We start from the raw sequence: 20726 nt of genomic DNA on the forward strand, positions 1-20726 counted from the left end.
TGCTGACATGCACTGACAGTTCGTTATTGCACTTTGATCTACTCTGCTTTGAAGTGGGAGTGGACTAAAGTGCACCAATAAACTGTTAGTGTGCATCAGGAGTGTCCACAAGGACACAGACCATGGCAGGCTAGGACAGGTTAGATTCACACCCCAGCTTGCCACGAGCTAAATGTTTGTGTAGACATGCTCCGTAATATATACTCAGAGTGCAGAACATGGGGGCCAGCCAGGATTCTAAAAATTAATACTCGCCACTCCAGGCTTGTATTAAACTCCCAAGGTTTCAGCTCTTCTCTGACCTTGGCTTGGTAAACGCTGCCACCACCCAAATGCAAAAAAACCCAAAACTTTGAACCCAGGAAGGAGCACTTGGGAATTCTTCCCTATGGGGTACCTTCAAGCCCTTTCACTCCTCCGCTCCCTGTGGGGAAGAGCTGAGAAAGAAAACAAAGGAAATTCGCTGTTGCCACCAACTAATTAATCAGCATATGCACAGATGTCTTAGGACACCAAAAATCCAATCCTGTTCTTAAAAAAGGTAAATTTTATTAAAAACAAAAAGGAAGAAAATACATCTGGAACTTAGGCTTTTGCTCGATTTTAAAAGAGCAATTCCAAAAATTAAGCACCCAAAATAGCTTTCTTGGGGGTTCATCTTAAAGTTTACAAGCAAACAAAAGCATCTGGGGTTAGCACAGAGGAGATCCACAAGCCTTAAAAAAATAAACCTGATCACATCTAGCTGAACACTTTGATCTACTTACACATCTGGAGTTCAGATAAGTAGTTTTAGCTATGAGCTGATGATTTATGATCATACCTGGCTTAAAGCTGCTTACAGCATTGCTTCTCTGTCCCTCTAGCCCAGAGAGAACAATGAAGAGACAAAGGGAAAGCTTTTTTCCCATTTTAAAAAGTTCTAGCTTTCCCATTGGCTCTTTTGGTCAGGTGCTCACTCTCTTTCCTTTACCTGGGGACTTTTTAACCCTTTACAGGTAAAGCAAGAAGCCACCAAAAGGGACTTTATAGCTAACTGGCTGGCGGGGTGTTCCAAAAAGGGAGCTTCCCTGCCCCACACAAACTTTATTTATCACACTTACATATCTAATTTAGGCTCTCAAGTGAAATTCCACACGTTGTGCTAACTGGACTAAAAGGGGCATAGCACTATGAGCACAAGCTGGACCACACTTCTAACAACACTGGAGGAAACCACTGCCAGGGATTGGGTTACCAGTTATGTGGTTGATTGTGTCTCCATGGGGAGCATATAAAACAAAATTGGACATAAAGGCAACAGTTGCTGCTTTCAAACATAGCTTTTTAATATCCCCATGCTTGTTGCAAATCACATACATGTGTTTGCAGCAAAACTGAACCACTGCATTTACATCCAGGCTATGGCATCACGAAGGGAATACTGAGCTTAGAGATTCTATTGTTCTGTTTCATTTTGTGCGGAGATGATACTGTGCTTACACATTTTGTTGAAGAGTTTAGGTGAATATTTATGGTAAGCAAAGTCATCATGACTCCCTCCCGTGCTTTGTACTTTCTAGTAAAGCATCATTTTGTGAAATATCTTTGAAGGTAATTAATGTCATATTAACTTTACAACTAAAGATTCATTCTTATCGGATATGTCCCTAGGGATAACAAATTCACTACAGTGCAATATTTGTAAATAGGATGATGGTTGTCTAGGGCAGCCAGAACTGCTAATACAAATCTGATAAAGTCACACAATATTTTGCAGTTGGAAAACATGAAGAGTCACATTCTTTGCTGTGTCTAGTTTTAGCTGGGCACAGGAAAGGGGGTGCTTTCAGAAAACTGGTTATGACACCCTGATTCTCTGACATGCCACATTTTAGAGCAGCCTATGGGCTTCTCTAACATATGTAAACTGGCTATGGTGCCCTAACGATCAAACATCAGCTGGGTACTGCCAGAGCACTTTGTGCTCTAGCCACTAGCCCTCCTCATTTCAGCGTGCCCCTTGTGCCAAGGACTGTGGAGAAGGAGACATAGAAGCTCATTCTGCTGGCTCTTTGCCTGCTGGGGACTCCCCTTTGTCAGAAGTATTCCTCAGATGGGGAGTTATGTGAAGTTTCCGCTCCCAAGTGGCACTAAGGCCCTAGGGGTATTGGTAAACTAATTAATCCTCACAAAACCCCTGTGAGGTAGGTGTTTCCCCATTTGTAAAATAGGGATCCTTGAATCACAGAAAATTTAATTAGATTTTCAAAAGTGCTGAGCACTTACAGCTCCCCTAGTTGCTGGCACTCATGGCTTTTGAAAATGTGGTCGTATGTGTCTTGCCCACATTGATGGAGTGAGTCAATCCCCTGTTGGAATCATTAATATTTATTATAGGCAGACAGGCAATGATGGCTGTGGATAAGGTTGCCTAACACTTTCCATTATAAGACTCTGTTTTTTAGCAGCCAAAGTTTAACCATTTAGGCTAAAATTATCTATATGTTGCCTTAAGTGTGTATTGTGCTTTATAAAATCATAGAATATCTGGATTGGAAGGGACCTCAGGAGGTCATCTAGTCCAACCCCCTTATTCTATCCACCCTGCATACAAGTTAAGGGGTTAGACTAAAAGCAGAATGAATAATTTTCTTTAAATTGAACACTCAGCTTTCTGGCTAATTCACAGCTTTTTTCTAACAGTGAAGAACAGATGAGTCTTGGCTGTTCATTTTTTGTTGTTTAAATAAATTAAAAAACCTCAAACATTGCTAATGGTGAATAAAAGATTAGTTAACAGAAGGAGAAAAATCCTTAACCTAGTTTAAAATTGCATATTCAAAGAACCAGGTAAATGTATTCCTGTGACCAGTTCTTTTATTATAGTCGTACCCAGTGGACAGACATTTTAAAAACTCCATCATAATTATCTTTTGTGAGGTTAAAGCATATTTTTACACCAATGTAATTTGCATTAATTTTGTTTAAAAAGCATTCGGCTACTCTAAGAACTCAGTAGTACTCTAGATTTTAAAAAGGTACTTCTACAGTTTTCTTCTAACCTTCCCCATAGAACTATTCTATGCATCCAGTCAATGGATTTAACACACTACTACCATGCTGTTCCTCTATCAAAATGCCATAAGATAAATTTCAATAATAAAGATAAATAGAAAAAGTCAATAGACATGTTGCTATATTTTACAATGTTTGTGTGTAAAGTAAGACGTGTAAAGTAAGACAGCTCCTTGCTTGGCTGAATTTGCAAACTAAAATAATTTGGTTTAGAAATTAGGAATTCCTCTCTCTTAGTCCTGTGCTCAGCATACCCAGCATACCCAGCTATGCATCCCTCGATTAAATTTACTAGCTGATAAATTGAATATTCTCTTCAGGAGCCCTAAAAGCGGAACGTTTCTGGTGTGTGCACACTCATGCTCACCACCAGAATTAGCTACTGCAATATGTGCAAGTTAATGGGTCTTCCAGCATAGGAGTGTAAATGAGCCATTTGAATTACCTTCCCCTCTGTGTTTAGGATTCAGTCAGTTACCTGGATACTTTTGCTGTCACAACCAGCAGATAATTGTATCGAAGTATGCTGTTAAATGAAACCTATTTGGATTAATCAGGATTTAGTTTGGTGGATTATAAGGATGGATTTAGATGTGGACTGAAGAAGTATTAGCATGATCCAAAACCAACAACTACACCAGAACGAGTAAGTATTTCAGCCACCACGGTAAAGGCCAGGGCCAGGAGACAGTTGCTGAGCCGGGGCCTGTATAAGTTATGGCATTTGCTGGGCAGATAAATCTAGCAGTGAAGAAGAAATTTATGCCTGCCCTTCCATCTTTGTTTATGTTCAGAAAATATTTGGCCCCTGGATTCTTGTTTACACAGACTCTGGAGCAGGACAGGGGAGCCCTAAAGGAGCGTCTCTGAAATCACAGACCCTTAATTGTTTCGTAAAATGGTGCCTCATCCTTTCCATGCAGCCCCTCTGTTCCATGGCACCCACTTGAGGCGGTGATGGGCTGTAGGGAAAGCAGCACCCGAAGGAGCAAAAAGGGAGCCTGAACCAGACCCATAGAGTCAGTGTGCAGGGGGAGGGATAGCTCAGGGGTTTGAGCATTGGCCTGCTAACCCCAGGATTGTGAGTTCAATCCTTGAGGGGGCCATTTAGGGATCTGGGGCAAAAATTGGGAACTGGTCCCGCTTTGAGCAGGGGGCTGGACTAGATGACCTCCTGAGGTCCCTTCCAACCCTAATATTCTATGATTCTGTTGGTGAGAGAGGCAAGCTTTTTGAGCTGACCTTATTTCAGATTTACATTCGTCCTATATGCCTCAGCTCTATAGGCTTCCATGACTTCCACAAAATGAGTGCCAGAACCTGCTTCTACTGAAGTCAGTGACAAAACTTCCAGTTTTCTTTAATAGATGCGCAGTAGGGACTTGAGATTTAAAATGAGGCTAGACTGCACAGGTCCACTGTTTGCAGCAGGGTTACTGTGCTTTAGGTTACAATTTGTTTCTTTATTTAAACAGCAGAGAAATTCCAATACCAACACCTGCTGTTGCCTTGACACGTCATAGATAGTTGACTTGCATGTTTGAGTTTGTTTTCCTGTAGTGCTTGCTTCCTAAAAATATACGTTCAGATACATCTTCTACATCATTAACATGATATCATTCTGCACTTCAACTCAGGCAAAGTCAGATCATGAGTCTGAGTCTCTTCCCACTCCTATTCAGTGAAGTCACTCCATTTTTAACAGCATCAGTGAGAGGAGAATCAGGCCCAGAGCCTTGAGGTTATATAGGTATTTTAGCACTCTGTCAACCCACCTACTTTTTTCTTCCAGTATTCTCCAAAGATGAATAATGTAATACCCCAAAATGAAGGAGAAGCAGTTTAAACCAGGGGTGTGGTGTGCCAGCCACAAAATTCTAGTTGGAAAAATACTTTGACAGGTGAGTAAAATATATTTTCCCTTAGTTATTACCAATTGTCATGACAAAAGATGGGTGAGTTACATTTTTTACAGAGACTGGTACATTTGTATTGCAATTTTACCATTGCACCTGAGGTCCTGTCTATGCTATCAGATGAACTGGGTCAGGAGACCAAATTACAGCATGCGTGTTGCCAGCGTGGTTCCATCTTGTAGTGTACATGGGACCTAAGTGTGCCCTGTAAATCATGCTAAAGCCTGGGAATTTAACGTGAATCAGGGGCATCATGAAAACAAGCCTAAATTAATAGTATCCAATTTGCAAATGAATTCCAATTCAGCAGTTTCTCGCTGGAGTCTGGATTTGAAGTTTTTTTGTTTTAAGATAGCGACCTTCATGTCTGTGATTGCGTGACCAGAGAGATTGAAGTGTTCTCCGACTGGTTTATGAATGTTATAATTCTTGACATCTGATTTGTGTCCATTTATTCTTTTACGTAGAGACTGTCCAGTTTGACCAATGTACATGGCAGAGGGGCATTGCTGGCACATGATGGCATATATCACATTGGTGGATGTGCAGGTGAACGAGCCTCTGATAGTGTGGCTGATGTTATTAGGCCCTGTGATGGTGTCCCCTGAATAGATATGTGGGCACAATTGGCAACGGGCTTTGATGCAAGGATAAGTTCCTGGGTTAGTGGTTCTGTTGTGTGGTATGTGGTTGTTGGTGAGTATTTGTTTCAGGTTGCGGGGCTGTCTGTAGGCAAGGACTGGCCTGTCTCCCAAGATTTGTGAGAGTGTTGGGTCATCCTTTAGGATAGGTTGTAGATCCTTAATAATGTGTTGGAGGGGTTTTAGTTGGGGGCTGAAGGTGACGGCTAGTGGCGTTCTGTTATTTTCTTTGTTAGGCCTGTCCTGTAGTAGGTAACTTCTGGGAACTCTTCTGGCTCTATCAATCTGTTTCTTTACTTCTGCAGGTGGGTATTGTAGTTGTAAGAAAGCTTGACAGAGATCTTGTAGGTGTTTGTCTCTGTCTGAGGGGTTGGAGCAAATGCGGTTGTATCGCAGAGCTTGGCTGTAGACGATGGATCGTGTGGTGTGGTCAGGGTGAAAGCTGGAGGCATGCAGGTAGGAATAGCTGTCAGTAGGTTTTCGGTATAGGGTGGTGTTTATGTGACCATTGTTTATTAGCACTGTAGTGTCCAGGAAGTGGATCTCTTGTGTGGACTGGACCAGGCTGAGGTTGGTGGTGGGATGGAAATTGTTGAAATCATGGTGGAACTCCTCAAGGGCTTCTTTTCCATGGGTCCAGATGATGAAGATGTCATCAATATAGCGCAAGTAGAGTAGGGGCTTTAGGGGACGAGAGCTGAGGAAGCGTTGTTCTAAATCAGCCATAAAAATGTTGGCATACTGTGGGGCCATGCGGGTGAAGGTCGCTATCTTAAAACAAAAATACTTCAAATCCAGACTCCAGCGAGAAACTGCTGAATTGGAATTCATTTGCAAATTGGATACTATTAATTTAGGCTTAAATAGAGACTGGGAGTGGCTAAGTCATTATGCAAGGTAGCCTATTTCCTCTTGTTTTTTCCTACCCCCCCCCCCCAGATGTTCTGGTTTAACTTGGATTTAAACTTGGAGAGTGGTCAGTTTGGATGAGCTATTACCAGCAGGAGAGTGAGTTTGTGTGTGTATGGGGGTGGGGGGGATGTGAGAAAACCTGGATTTGTGCTGGAAATGGCCCACCTTAATTATCATGCACATTGTAGGGAGAATGGTCACTTTGGATGAGCTATTACCAGCAGGATAGTGAGTTTGTGTGTGTGGTTTTTGGGAGGGGGGTGAGGGGGTGAGAGAACCTGGATTTGTGCAGGAAATGGCCCAACTTGATTATCATGCACATTGTGTAAAGAGTTGTCACTTTGGATGGGCTATCACCAGCAGGAGAGTGAATTTGTGTGGGGGGGTGGAGGGTGAGAAAACCTGGATTTGTGCTGGAAATGGCCCAACCTGATGATCACTTTAGATAAGCTATTACCAGCAGGACAGTGGGGTGGGAGGAGGTATTGTTTCATATTCTCTGTGTATATATAAAGTCTGCTGCAGTTTCCACGGTATGCATCCGATGAAGTGAGCTGTAGCTCACGAAAGCTCATGCTCAAATAAATTGGTTAGTCTCTAAGGTGCCACAAGTACTCCTTTTCTTTTTGCGAATACAGACTAACACGGCTGTTACTCTGAAACACTGAAAGATGAAACTGTGTTGGGGACAACCAGAGACAGAATGGATGAGTTAATATCTTTTATTGGACAAGCTTCAGTTGGAGAGAGAGAGAGAGAGAGAGAGACAAGCTTTTGAGCTTACACAGAACTCTTCTTCAGGTCTAATATCCTGGGCCCAACATGGCTATAACAACACTGCATACATGTTTCATCCAGCTTATTTTTATAGTGTAGCTGGGACCTTTGAATAACTAAAACAAAAAATTGGCTAATGTGAAAGGTTGAGGCTTTCCAGAGCTGTCCAAAAACATATCCTAACTGCTACATTCTTGATGCTTATACAGCTTTTCATAACTGTTTATTGTTCTGGGAAATGAGAAAGGACTGTTTACACAGTAGCTACAGTAACATGTGGCACAAGGCTGCTAACTCTGTGATGAAGAATGTTTTCATTAGGAAACCATGGGATAGTTCTCCCATTCCTAATCTAAATTTTCAGATCATGCTCCTTGTCATGATGCCTGAAAGTGGGGGATTTATATGGAAAACTCCTAGGAAACAGCTGTGTAAAAGTTCCAGCAAACTTTATTCATGTGACAATTTGCATTATTTGGCACGCTAGAGAATATTTTGTTTTGAGCTCTTGTGTTAGAATGAACCCCAAAACACCAAGCTCTGATTGGTTTGGAGTCAAAACCATACCGCCCAGCATAGTTCCATCCAAACCTTAACTTGCCCCGATTTGCTCAAAACTCAGTTTAGGTTCAACTTTTCAGAAAACCTGGCACATGGTTTGCGATATTATCAAAACCCCAAACTGGTTTCTTTTGGGGGGATGTGTTACAGGATGACTCCTCCTGGAGCAGCCTCTTGTGGAAGTGGGTGGCAGAACAGGTGCATCTACCTCAGTTTCCCTCCTTCACAGTCCCCAGTAACTCCATGCAACCTCTCTCGCCTCAGGAATTCCCCTCCTTTGGGCCAGTTTATTTCACTAACAAAAACCCCAAATCAGACTCTATTTATCACACTCAATGCCTATAGTTCTTGAAGTCCCATGACAGCTAGTCCCTTGATGTCCACATGCCACATGCTGGTGTCTTGTGCCACATCTGGGCTCCTCTTTGGTCCTCTTCTGTCCTTCTGCCAGGACAGCCACCCCAACCCAACTGAAACCCTGCTCTTCCCAGCTGGAACCTCCACCCCTCTCTGCTGATAGTGCCTCCTTCCCAGGAGAACATCCATTACTCCCCTCCCATTCCATTAACCTTTTGTCTCAGATGGGCCAACAGGCAGTCCTGTCCACTGCTCCCGTGGCTCCACCTGGCTCCAGCATGGAGACATCAGCAGGTAAGCCCTTCGCTGCTCCCTCTGCCTTCAGCCTTCTGCTTTGGCTTCAAAGTCAGCAGGCAATTCTCTCAGCTGCCTTCTGTCCTCACCAACTATCAGGCCCTGGCTCTCTGGCTTGGGGAGGTCAACCGTCAATCCCTCTTATTGTTCTCCTGCCTTCCCCCAGACCTACAACTACTTTCGGGACTGCCTACAGTCTCCTGGTCTCTGGCAGCTCTCATATACTAATCTCTCCCCTCAACGGCTCATGTGCTCTCTTGTAAGACCAATTGGGGTCAGTTTGCTAGTCCAGTCCTCTTCTCTCTTAAAGGGCCAGTGTCACCCTGTGACTGGAAGTTATGGTGAGATTTCAAAATCAGGCTTAATATGGGAAGCTAACTTCAACTTTGGTCTCAAAATGTAGTTGTAAATGGGGAATTGTCATCGACCAGGTGCGTTTCTAGTGGGGGTTCCACGGGAATGTGGTCTTGGCCCTATGCTATTTAACGTTATTATCAATGACCTGAAGAAAACATAAAATCACCACTGATAAAATTTGCAGATGGCACAAAAATTGGGAGAGTGGTAAATCATGACAAGAACAGATCAGTAATTCAGAACAATTTGGATTGCTTGGTAAACTGGGTGCAAGCAAACAATATGTGTTTTAATACGGCTAAATGTAAACATATATAACTAAGAACCAAGAAGGTGGGCCATACTTACAGGATGAGGGACTCTATCCTGGGAAGCAGTGACTCTGAAAAAGATTTGCGGGGGTGGATAATCAGCTGAACAGAGCTCCCAGTGTGACTCTGTGGCCAAAAGAGCTTATGTAATCCTGGGATGCATAAACAGGACAATCTTGAGTAGGAGTAGAGAGGTTATTTTACTTCTGTATTTGGCAACTGCTACTTGAATATTGTGCCCAGTTCTGGTGCCCACAACTCAAGAAGGATGTTGATTAATTGGAAGGGGTTAAGGGACTAGCCACAAGAATAATTAAAGGATTAGAAAACATGCGATAGACTCAAGGAACTCCATCTATTTAGTTTAACAAAGAGAAGATTAAGGGGTGACTTGATTACAGTCTATAAGTACCTACATGGGGAACAAATATTGAATAATGTGCTTTTTAATTTAGCAGAGAAAGGTATAACACAGGAATCGGCAACCTTTGGCACACAGCCCATCAGGGAAAGCCACTGGTGGGCCGGGCCGGTTTGTTCACCTGCAGCGTCCGCAGGTTCAGCCGATCGCAGCTCCCACTGGCCTGGCGGGCCGCGTGCCAAAGGTTGCCGATCCCTGGTATAACATGATCCATTGGCTGGAAGGTGAAGCTAGACCAATTCAGATTAGAACTGGGGCATACATTTTTAATGGTGAGAGTAATTAATCTTCAGAACAATTTACTCAGGGTGTGGTAGATTTTCCACCACTGACAATTTTAAAATCAAGATTGGATGTTTTTTTCCTAAAAGCTCTGCATTAGGAACTATTTGGGGGAGGTTCTATGGCCTGTGATATGCAGGAGGTCGGACTAGATGATCACAATGGTCTCTTCTGGCCTTGAAATCTATGAACTCTGGGGCAACTGTCCTGTCAGCACAGTGATGTAGGTATATTACATTGGTAACGGGATGGACTGGTAGTGCTCAGCCTGCCCTGAGAACTGCATGGGCAGATCCCGGCACCTGTACAGAGCCCCTACTGAAGTCAACAAGGCTCTGAACAGGCTCAGGGCTTTGCCCATATAGTTCTCAGCACATGACTGAGGCCTATCTAATGTTTTCCATCTCTAATCTCTGTGATTATACAATAGGTCTTTAGTTCCCTAAATGCATGAAAGTTCTTTAAACTGATGTAACAACTTCATTAGAAAGGAGGGATGATCCAGAGGTTAGGGAGCTAGCTGGGATTTGGTTCAGTTCAATTCAGTTCTGGCACAGACTTACTGTGTGACCTTGAGCAAGTCACATAGGGCTTGTTTATACAGAGAATTGTTAGTATGTGGCAAGCTGAGATATAAATCTACAGTGCACCGTGTACTAGCCTGCTGCAGACTAACTGTCCATGCCGATCCTAACTCCTGATCATAGGGTGCTTAGAGCTGCTGTGCACTATGGACTTCTAGTGCATGAGAGTGGGGGCCCCAGGGTCAGTTAGTGTACAGCAGGCTAGTGTGCTGTAGATTTACACCCCAGCTGCTGCATACTAAGTCGCCATATAGACAGGACCTTGATCTCAGTTTCCCATTTGTAAAGTGGGGCTAATAGCAGTTTCCTAGCTGACAGAGGTGTAATGAAAGTAAATATATTATAGACTGTGAGGTGCTCAGATTCTATGGCAATGGGGCTATATACCCTACCTAGATTACTTAAAGGAACTGAGATTCTGTTATATACATAGACTAATAGAAACTTCCTAAGTGTCTTTATTAAGCCCTAAGCTCTCATGTGATAAATAAAACTTACTTGAAAATGAGGCTTTTTTATTGTTCAGATATTTATAATAAAATACTAATAGTTAAGCAGTGTAATATCCAGAGGATTCCAAAGCACTTTACACAGATGGGTAAGTATATATAAATCTCAGCTGTCTCCAAATTAAACAGAACAAAGGGATGGGGGTTGCTAAGAGCAAGGCAGCTCCTTTCCATTCCAGGTCTTGTGTGACTGTAATTACGCTGCCTTAAAAGGCTGGATGCACTGAGGTGTTGTGGTTCTTATCTCCTGTAGATGGCTGGTTCTTTGGAGATAGTGTATTTATAGCTCATCTAGCTAACAAAGGCCTGACTGTCTAATTACTAAATACATAGTTTGGGTAATCCAATGCAGCAATAAGCCGCTGCACTAGTTCCTGTACTCTCATTCTCAGACTAGACAGCAGAAGAATCACCAGGCTGCAGCAAGGTAAGAGCAAATAACAGTTTCTTTACTGTCCTTCCTCCTCGCCCCCAGAGGGGAAGTAGATTGTCAGCATTCTATGTATAGATGGTGAGCTAGATGCTTCCCTCTTACAGGGAGTGGATATTGAATAGCTTGTTTATTTCTTGCTGTCTAACAAAGTACATGTACCATTTTCATTTCTCTAAGTTGTCAGCCTGCTGGTGGGAGCCAGGTGCTAAATAACCATTGCTCTTTACATTTCAGCACTAATAATATAGTGTCATGTTTTCATGTTGTGAAAGATACACCCATCTGTATAGCCACTTTCCTTCGCTGGAATAGGAAATTGAATGACTTTAGGCAGAAAGCTCTTGATACATTTTTCTCTGTCAGCACCTTCTCCTTGACTGATGAATATTTGGAAACTGGATGCAAAATCCAAAGAAGGACCATATTGCTGTTCAGCTTTTTCTCTTTGACACCATTTCCTAATGGCCTGAGGCAAATTACAGATGATGCTGATTACATGTTTAAACAATTACTTATGGATTATGGCAACTGTGCAAAAGAAGAAATTGAAAAGCACTGCTGTGTTACTCAAGTGTCAAGCAGGAATTCTTCATAACTAACGTGTGAAATAGCATTAGCAATACCTGCCAAACTTCAATTATCAGTTTAACGTTACATTAAATTATCGTTATCCTGATCTCTTGAGAGTGCTAATTTTCAAGTGAAGTCTATACAAGGAAACCTCTTTGGAAAAATAAGATTGTTTGCATATGTGTATAGAAGATTGTGTGTATTTTCATTTACATACTCACAGTTTTATATAGAATAATTCTTTTATTGAGAGGACCTTTCAACCAAGGATCTCAAAGTGCTTTACATGGACAAGTAAGAATTATTGCCCAGACTGTACATCTAGGGATAAAAGCCAACACTTACAAGTTTTGTGCCCCAAGGTTATTTACCATACTATTATTGAGGGATTGAAATCAATGTAGGCTGATTTTCAAAGTTCCAAGCTCCCAGGTGTTTCATCAGCATTGTAAATTCTCAGCACTTCTGGAGATCAGGACACTTAGGGCCTGATCCAAAGCCCACTGAAGTCCATAGCAATATTTCAGTTGACTTCCTGCATGTTTTTTCCAACAAAAACTAAATCAACATAATCCTACAGTAAACATCCCAGTAACCAAGTTACAATACAGTATTCATACTAAAGAACAGCCCCACTTCCATCAAAATAGTGTCTTGCCCTGGTCTTCAAATCCCCAGTTCCCGGGTCTAACCTCTAGGCAGAAACAGAGAGAAATAAAACAATCATTCTTGCTAGGCAATTATTGTTAATATGTCATCAGCTTTGCATATTGACCCTTTCTTGGGATTTTTATTCGCCCTTAACAAGCAACAAGTGCAAGGATCCACAATGAAGAATTGGAAGTTTGATTTTACAGATGCTTTCTATAAGTGTCTGGCCCAAAGATGAGTTTACATTTTATGTTACTTTGAAAAAAATGCCAGTGTGATGCAGGGATATTTTAAAAGGGAATTTAGTGCTTTTCATTGCATTTGATTTTAAAAGTGAAATTTGTATATACAGAGAGAGAAAAAGAGAAACCAAAAATTAATCAATTTAAAAAGCAGCCTTAACAATAATTCTTTGTTAATAACTAGCATTTGAAAAATATGATTAATGGATGAATAACTTTGTTTTTCCCTTCCAAATATCCAACTAATCAGAACAAGGCAAACTTTTGACAGTAGCTGGCAAGAGGTGTGGTGAGAGTAAATCCATTAAAACAGTTGTTCAATATAGAAACTCTAAAGGGCTGTTTTATAAGGAAAAAAAATAAACAGAGACCATAGTTTGGGTGAAATCCTGGTCCCATTGAAATCATGGGGAATTTTGCCCAAATCTCCCATTGATTTCAATGAGACCATAATTTCACCCTTTTCCTTTTATTTTAAATGGCACTGAGCTTGCACAGGTGTGTAACAGTACAAAATGTTAATATTTTTCTCTACTGTTCTTCCTTCTTTTTAGCTAAATGAAAAAAGTCTGATCAGACCATAGGAAGTTAGTAGTATCTGAACTGCCTCAGACAGTTGTTTTTACGTTAGACTAATTATTACTGGCTGTAATACTTTATCTTTATCTTTGTATCCTGGTGAGTTCAGTCCGACAATGATAAATCTAGGGCAATTTCAACAATGTCATTTCATCATACAAGACTGATTAGTTTTAGGAAGTTTGGCTGCATATTATACATAGTCCCTACTTTTTAAAAAAAGTGTGACCAACTTTACATATTTTCTATAGACTATTTCTCTACACAAACATAGAAGGAAGAAAAGTTAAATGATATATATTTTAAAGGGACACTGTGAATTTTTAAAAAACAAATACAAATACAAACCAAACTTCTGTTGGAAATTGATTGGCTGATTATGATTACAATTATTACCTCAGATTACTACAACTGAAAGTGATTAGAAGAAAAAGTATTTTCCTTCTATTTTTCAGTTTGTTTACTTTGTGCCTTTGACAGCATTTTAAGTGTAATTCTCTGTGTTGTTCTTTCATATGGCAACAGGGGAGAGTAAAGGATGTCTAAAAAATAGGAAAATATGATTTTCCAAACCACATTGTCACGTGCGTACAAGCGGAGCAGAGGTAAATTCTGAAACTACTTCTAACATTTAAAATATATATATATATTCAAGTTAGAACTTTCCCTTTAAAACTGATACTGAATTCTAACTACTGAATTTTAACTTTTTTTTTAATTTAAATTTGCGCATCTTCCCTTGTAGGAAACTAGGATTTCAGTGTAACGTAGATGGCATGCTTCTGATTGGCAGTTTGCAGCTAACAAAGCAAAGTCAAACTCCTCCACAGGACTGTAGCAAAAATCAGATGTATCTCATTTGACTTCCTACATTATTAATGGATAAGGCTACAATTTTGGACATTTTTAGTAAATTTCATAGCAAAGGTGCAGGAAAAAATAGATAAGTCCCAGAAAGGTCACCAAATATTTCCCACCTTGCTTGCACTTGTTGTTGACATTTTTTCACCGCAGTTTCACTCCAGTGTTCAGAAGATGCTGAAAGGTTGGGGTATGTGTGTGTGTGTTGAGGGCCTGAGTCTGGATCCCCTCTCCGTGCATTGCAACATGGCACACATGGTCACAGCACCACTTAGGTTTGGCCTATGTGCTCCCTGTAGGTGGAGGGGCAGATGGGCCAAACCTGTGTGGCACTGCAATCCCATTTGCCAGGTTGCAATGCCACTTTGTTTCACAGACTTTATTCAATTTGCGATTTCCATGACCTGTGTGACAAAATAGTAGCCCTACTAATTAACATCACCACCCAGTAACCCACTATTCTGCCATTTATCTAACCCTGAGTACTTTAACTCCGAAAGTACAAAGGACATTATCACAATGCAGTCCTATCTATCTGTTTCCACTGATGCTGTGGCAAGATGGGGAAACAAAGGGGCACGAGACTCACCTTCTGAAATAACTGTTAGCTCTAGGAGCTGAGAAGGGTTTGGAGGCTGTGTAGGGCCCAATAAGGGACAACAGGAAAGCCCAAGTGAAGTTCTGTTGTCTGGCACCAATGGTGCAGAACAAAGTTAGAGAGAGAAAGGCAGTAGCAAACAGCTGCATGCTGCAGAGAGGGGCCGCTGAGGGTAAGAGGGAGGGGCGTGACTCAAACTGTGTGTGTGGGGTGAACCTTTAAATTGCACTCCCCACCCCCATCAGCACGTACCAGTCGTCTCTACCTGTGAGATAGAGAAGTATTATTATCTCCATTTCACAAATAGGGAATGAAGAGAGACTACGTGACTTGCCCAAGGTCACACAGGACGACTGTAGCAGAGCAGGGAATTAAACCCAGCTCTTCTATGTCCCAGGCTAGTACTAGTCACTCCTCCATCCTTCTACTTTTGTGAACCAGGATGCTTTCCTGAATCCTGAGGATGAGGACAGCAAGTGTCTTCCCAAGGAACATATTGCAAAACTGATGCAATATGGAGTCATTGTAATAATACAGATGTGACCCACTTCCCTCTCATTGTTCCCTTTTGTCTTCTTTCGCTTTGTAATTATTCTGTTTTTTTTTTGTTTTTGTTTTTTGGTGAGGTGAACTGGGCCTTTCTTATTGCTCTAGCTCCACTTCCTAATGCTGTTTTCAACTCTTCAAGGCAGGTTCCAATCTGCGGGTCTGGGAGTGCAGAAATGAGCAGGTTGTGTCAAAAGAAGGCGGTGTTGGTGGGAGAAACACTTTTAGTCATGAATTCTTCCTTTTCAGCTGGAGAAAGATTGTAGTTGCAGTAGGAAGCAATACTCTACAGAAACAATTACACCTTATAAGTGAAAAGGAAGTGAAACACAGAGAATAGATTCAAGAGAGAGGGTGCCGGAGGCTGGCTTTCCTGTTACACGTAGGACCCTGTTAGCAATTGTCTGTGTTTGAAGGTCTGGGTGACTCAAGAGCCTGGCAATGGAATACAGAGCCCCTAACATCTAAATCGCCTCAGGTTTGTATCCAGCCCAGATCAGTAGTGACTAAAAGCTATATCTGATGGTCAACTCAGTCCAGTTCCTACTGGGCTGGTGTGCATCTCATAACAACCACCGTCAAAAACTGGCAACCTTGTTGGCCATCTCAACAGAGGCAAAGGACTGAACAGGCAGAGAGCCTGGACTACTTTATCCTGCTACAGGTGATCCTTCCAGTTCAGGGATCTGGTGGTAGCAGTCTTTGGGGTTGGCAATCTAGTACTGAATTTTCTTTGTTTCATGCACTATGTGATTCTGTAGAAATTTACCTCAGGGTGTTCTTCATAATTTTTCATTTCCAAAACCCAAAAAGTCATAAAACTATATTTGTGCACTAATCACCAGCCAGACTTCATTATTTGAACAGAAATAATTTTAAAATTAGCTAAATAGAAAATAACATTTTAAACCAGCGAGTGTAAATATATATATCTAAAATGTTATTTTCCATTTGGCTAATTTTAAAATATAATAGATATAGACAATCGCCTCATAAGAACAGACACATTTATTTTAAACTTGTAAGAACATTGTACTTTTGGGCCAAGAAGTCTAGAATAAGTTTCAGGCCTCTGCACGTTTATACCACCTTATATATTTTTGCAAAAATGAATCTGTGATGGAAGTACTAATAGGTTTTCTAAACAGACAATCTGAATGGGATTTTGCCTGATCATTGGTGCTATCATGGCTTGATGCCATGAACTGGAACAATATGTTTTTACTGAACCACTTTTCAAACATATCAAAGCAGCTCCAGTGACAATGGCTGTTGACCACCTAGAACATAGGATTCTGTCATTTTACACTTTTTTTTAACTTCCTTTCTTTGTTTGCTAAAGTAGTAATGATTTTTTTTTAATTTAAACATTAAAAAGAAACCATTTTCCTGGTAAAGGTAGGATGTGGTTTCTGATCTTTTAAAACATGTTGCAGTCAGCTTTGCCCTCACAAAACACCTCTGTTCCTTTGCATTCCCGTGCTCAGTCTTAACTCTTCCCCACTGCACCCAGGCTGAAAATCCAGTTCTCTTCCAAAAAGAGACTGTAAAAGTGGCCTGGCAGAGTTCCACATTTATCACTTCTCAGTGATTTCTACACTAAGCATGCTCAGTTTACTCAGATAATGACGGATTTACTGGCAGCCTTGCAAGGTCAACCTGGGACCTGAATGTCAAGCTGCTTTTTTTTCTAGCTCAGGGATCACCACCAGGAATAGAGTATCTCTTCAATTATTTGTGCAACCATGTTATCATCAGATTCTGCCCTCAATCTTCTGCAGGGTTATAAATGTGTAATGAGAGCAGACTTTGTCTCTGCAGATAGCACTTTGTTAACTAAGTCTGGTAACAAGGTACTCAAAGGAGAAAAAAAAAACAGCCAAAATGATATTCTAACATGAGAGACCTTGGAGTTCCTAACTGGGACACAGCCCGAGGCCCTCCATTTTTAATCAGTCCTCACTCAGGAAAAACTCCCACTGATTTTGGTAAGACTTTTGCTAGAGAAAGGACTTCAAGATTTGTCCCACTAGCATTACTGAGCTTTGTGATAATAAAATTCAGGTTTAGTAAGATGTCACAATTGTAAATAAAACCATAACGTTTTTGTAGTGTAAAGGAATATAATGAGGAAATCACATCACCATCTATGAATATTGCAAAAACAAATCTACCAGGACTAGCAATAGCTGTGTCAATACAGTAACATACAGCTTTACACTGTAAAGAGGAACTAGATTTACTACTGCAGTTTCACCTTACAGTATAGACAAAATCCTGTTATTGTCATATGTGACAAAGTGGGAAATAGCTGTACTATTTTAATGGATATGGTGAATATCTGTGTGTTTGTTTATGATGGGTTACTTGATATGGAAATGGATCAAAGGGATTGGTAGAGGAACCAAGCAAGGAAAGTAAAACAATGACACAGATGAGAGTCCTTGAGGAAAAAATAGGGAAGCTGTTAATTGGGAAATACTTCCTACCTGGCCCCATTCAGGTTAGAACAGTTTTGTATATTAAACTGTTACAGGACCCCAGCCTACAGGGTTTGAATGAGTTGAGAGAAGCTGCTCAGGGAGCATCGGTGAGTACTGATAGGGATACAAGAGACCCTCTGTCAATCCGAGTGTATGTCTACTCAGCAACTAGACACCTGTGACTGGATACCCGTGGCTGGCCCGTGCCAGCTGACTCAGGCTTGCAGGGCTTGGGTTGCAGGGCAGTTCCACTGCTGTGTAGATGCCTGGCTCGGGCTGAAGTCCAGGCTCTAAAGCAGGGGTGCCAGAACAGGGGGGACCAGGGGGCCATAGCCCCACACGTTTTACCATCCATAAGGCAAGTAACAGGCAGGGGAGAGGCGGCAGAGAAGAGTAAGTGGGGGTGGGGAAACAGTGGGGCCACAGTTCGGGCCCCAGTGGCCTCCCCACTTTTAGGAAGCTTTCGCTACTCCTGCTCTAGGTCCCTGTGAGGTGGGAGGGTCCCAGAGCTCAGGCTCCAGCCCGAGCCCGGACGTCTGGACAGCAGGGAAACAGCCCCGCAGCCCGAGCCCCGCAAACCCAAGTCGGCTGGCACAGACCAGCCATGGGGTGGTTTTTTTGCTGTGTAGTCAAAACCTGAGAGGCTGGGTCTGCCACAAGCAGGCTGTAACTTGGTCCCCAAGAAAATAGAGTGGCACCAAGGCTAAGTCATGTCTACCAAGGGGCTTGAGGTGAATGCCAAGCACGGGGGAGGCAGCAGGTGTTTAAGTTTCTTGTTTTAAATACACTTCGGAGAGTGAATAAATCATACTTTGTTTCAGGGACGCTGCTTCCGTGTCACGGCACACTGCTCCTGTCCACAGGCTCCAAAGGGAAGCTATTTCAGGTGCCACGCCCATTGGGGCTGCGAGGTGTCACAGTTGGCAACTGGGGGCAGAGCCGTAACTAAGCATTTTAGCGCCCAGGGCGTGCAGCCATATTTTCACCCCGAAGCGGTGACGCGTGGTGGGGGACATGTGGGGTCACATGGCCCCCCACCCAGTTTTCTGCCTCCTATTTAGCACAGAGGTTTTCAAACTGTGGGGCACACCTTCCTAGGGGGATGCGCCCCACAGTTTGCAAATGGTTGCCTCCTGCCCGGAGCCAGCAGATCGGAAGCTGGTAGGAGCCGCTCGGACCCCTGGCTCTCCACACTGTGGGAGCCGGGACACTGGCTGGCTTCCCAGCAGCCCTCCCTGCCCTGTTTTCCCAGCCAGGCCAGGTCTGCACAGCTGGGCACAGCGCTGAGCAGCGCCTGGCACACTCTTGCCTCTTCCCTGAAGGAGCTCAGCGCTGGCTGGTGACACCCCTTGGAGCTGGCCGCTGCCCATGGAGCCTGGCTGCCATGAGATGCTCCCTATTCCCTGGAGGACTCATTCCCCTGGGGCACCTGCCTCTCAGCAGCCCAGTCACACCCTGCTCACTACCCAGGGACCTGCCATTGCAGCCGCTCCCCACACTCCCTGCTCGCAGAGCAGAACCGACCCTTGCTCCCCTGCCCCAGCCCCATGGCTGCCAGGATCTCGGTCTCACAGCCCAAGCTTTATGCTCAGCCGTGCAAACCTGGTGCCCAGCTCAGGTGCTGGGGGCAGGCGGCTGCTGGCAAGTAAGACTCGCTCCCACCAGCTCCCAAAACCAAGGCTGTGAGAACAGAGCGACCCCTAGGGTTACCATATTTCAAGTTCCCAAATAGAGGACACTGGAGAGGGTATTTGGGGGATGCTGGAGGGGTGTCTGTGTACTGGGAGGGATATCTGGTGGTGCTGAAGAGGGTATTTGGAGAGCACTAGAGGGGGTACCTATGGCAGGGGTACCCACTGGAGGTGGGCTGCCGGTGCTGGGAGCAGATGGGCCGGTTTAACAGGGGAGCACCAGCTGCTGCTGCTGAGAGATGCTGCATGCAGGGCTCCTGCTTTCCCCCGTTCCCCCCATCCTCTCCCCTCCTCTTCCTCTCCCCATCTCATCCCCTTTCCTCTCCCCCCTGCCCCTATGCTCCTCCCCATCCCACATCTGCCCCCTGACCCATCCCATTCCCTTTCCTTCCCCACTGCCTCTTCCCCCCACCTCACCTCCTTCCCCCATATCCCCACCCTCTACCCCACTTGTCCTGCTCACCAGAAAACTTTTAGTGTACGCCAGCATGGTCCACACAGGCTAGTTAGTGAATGATACACTAGGTTGCCCGAGAATTCACACCTTTCTGGTATGGATGAAAGTACGTATAGACAAGCCTTCAGGCATGGAGACCATGCGTTCAACAGTGCTCTTTGCTGCTGCTGCTCCAAAATGGAGAGGCACATTCTCCATCCCCTCTTTCAGCTCCTGCTACCGATGGCAACATACACATGTAACCCTTCTGCCAGGTGGAGCCAGCAGCAACAAGGGCCGAGTTCAGAATCTAGGGGTTCCTTTTCAACAATACAACACAAAACCAGCTCGAGCCCCCACCAGTGACCTGGGACAATTACACACCACCCTCTGGGTGCCTCTAAGAGGCAATACTTCTCCTCTCACAAGCACAGATTCTGAGTATAGCAAAAACTTTTAATAAAAGGAGGAAATTAACCCAGCATTAATTTGGGAAAACACCACAACTAGGGCTCATCAACACAAACCATGAGCAAAAGACCCACCCCCAAGTAACATGGACAGTGTCCTTTTCCCCTCAGGGTGTTAAGTCCAGCAACCCAAAAGTCCCTTTAACGTGGCTGTCCCTTTTCTGTACCCCATGTACAGTGACTGTCC

The 20726-nt window shown here is 43.3% G+C and overlaps 1 protein-coding gene across 4 annotated transcripts in view; it reads left to right on the forward strand.

Moving 5' to 3' along the window:
* Positions 1 to 11264: 11264 nt before the first annotated feature.
* FHL2 (four and a half LIM domains 2) overlaps positions 11265 to 20726 on the forward strand; it is a 63595-nt gene continuing 54133 nt past the window's right edge. Inside the window, exons 1-2 of one of the 4 annotated variants that reach the window (XM_048857076.2) lie at positions 11295 to 11406; positions 13980 to 14059. The gene's annotated coding sequence lies outside the window, so the exon portion shown is untranslated. Of the gene's footprint in view, positions 11407 to 13979; positions 14060 to 20726 lie in introns of those variants that run through there. The other 3 variants (XM_048857083.2, XM_048857112.2, XM_075130280.1) reach the window with 3 other exon arrangements.

The sequence above is a fragment of the Caretta caretta genome, chromosome 1 (genome assembly GCF_965140235.1).
Source record: "Caretta caretta isolate rCarCar2 chromosome 1, rCarCar1.hap1, whole genome shotgun sequence".
NCBI lineage: Eukaryota > Metazoa > Chordata > Testudines > Cheloniidae > Caretta > Caretta caretta.